This window comes from Cicer arietinum, chromosome 6, assembly GCF_000331145.2.
Source record: "Cicer arietinum cultivar CDC Frontier isolate Library 1 chromosome 6, Cicar.CDCFrontier_v2.0, whole genome shotgun sequence".
Classification (NCBI taxonomy): Eukaryota; Viridiplantae; Streptophyta; class Magnoliopsida; order Fabales; family Fabaceae; genus Cicer; species Cicer arietinum.
This window is the reverse complement of record NC_021165.2, coordinates 54,537,057-54,539,006: the sequence shown is the minus strand read 5'-3', so window position 1 is coordinate 54,539,006 and position 1,950 is coordinate 54,537,057.

The following is a 1,950-nucleotide window of genomic DNA, read 5'->3' as shown; positions in this document are numbered from 1 at the left end:
CGATCGATAATTGTTCATGAAAAGTTTCTCCGTTCTCGTCCAAATTTCAGTATGTCGTTTTATTCATTTAGGTAGTCAAATAAACATACTTTCTCAGATTTTTAACCATCCAAATTTCTCTCTAAAATACCCGACTTCTCCGTTTACAGAATTCCTTAGTTTGAACCGTTCTTCTTCACCGTATGTCTGATTTGAGTGAAACCAATGCCAAAACGATCGTATGAAAAATGGCTATTTTATTCATTGATTTGTTTTCTGATTTATGGTATGTTTCCTTGACCAAATTTCGAAATTAATTTTTAGAGTGTCTTTTCATAATCTATTTTTGACGTTTACCCATAAACTATTCCGTTCTCGTTCAAATTTCTGTATGTCGTTTTATTCATTTAGGTAGTCAAATAAACATACTTTCTCAGATTTTTAACCATCCAAATTTCTCTCTAAAATACCCGACTTCTCCGTTTACAGAATTCCTTAGTTTGAACCGTTCTTCTTCACCGTATGTCTGATTTGAGTGAAACCAATGCCAAAACGATCGTATGAAAAATGGCTATTTTATTCATTGATTTGTTTTCTGATTTATGGTATGTTTCCTTGACCAAATTTCGAAATTAATTTTTAGAGTGTCTTTTCATAATCTATTTTTGACGTTTACCCATAAACTATCGAGTTAGATCGATTGAAGGACAAAGAGTCAAAAAACAAAGGTTGTTTGCTTGTAGAATAGTATTCATGTGTGAAAGCATCGAAATAAGGTAAGGGGTGAGAGAGCGTTTGAATTCATGAGTATAATATAATGTGAGATGAACGGGAAAAATGTATTTCCCAACGATTCATCTGGGACTCGCTACGTACAACAGTAGCCATTTGAGTGATAAATTGATTAATATGAAAATATGGAAATTGTGAGATTAAAATATGGAATTGAAATATTTATAAGGTGTTGATTGATTTAATTTCGTTAAATGAGTGGTATTTGATATTATTATGATATTTGATTTCAAATGAGTTTGATGCATATGTTTGATTAGACGAATTTATGTGATGTGATAATAAAATATGGATGCGTGGTATGATATATGTATGCGTGATGATAATGCTGATTTTTTATCGATAATAGTGATATTATAAAATTGTGATGAGTATATATGATGATTATGATTATGTATGATTAGTGATGTTATAAAATTGTGATGAGTTTACACGATGATTATGATTATGTATGATTAACGACGTTATAAAATTGTGATGAGAATATTGAAGTAACCCATATATGATGAAATAGTGAAGTAGAGTCTAAACTCATGCATAGCATTGCATTTTATTGTGATTGTTTTGTTGTGATTAATATGTATCGTGGGTGGTGATAATTTCTCCTAGACGATTTGATGTTATAGTGAAATTTTAGTGATTTTCCTTGAGTGATTTTGAATTTTGAATGTGATATTTTCTTGATGGAATATTTGTGTAATGATATGGTTCTATTATGATTGTTTGGGTGTTCTTCTTACTTGTATTATATTGTCATCATGATTTCGAAACTCACCTCCTTCGTTGTTTGTGTTTGACTGGCTTGACCCTGCGTTTGCGAAATCGCAGTTGTTACAGGTTAATGAATCTTGAAGTTCAAGTTTGGGAGGAACCAGGCTCTGATAGGTGATACCGGGAATAAGAGTTTAATTTGTATTTTACTTATTTAATTTGAAACGAATTTTTGGATGAAAATCTTAGAAGTACTAGTAAGTTTTTAAATTAAATCAAGTAATAATACTTAAATCAAGCTTATGGAGATTACATTATTTTAACAGGGAAAATAAGTTTAAAGCGTTTCTTTTGATTTTTGAGAAACGCGATATCCTAAGCGAAAAATAAAAGTTTTTCTTTTCTTGGAAACATATTTTTATTTATCTGCTGCAAATTTTATAGAAATATAATATAAATTATTATATA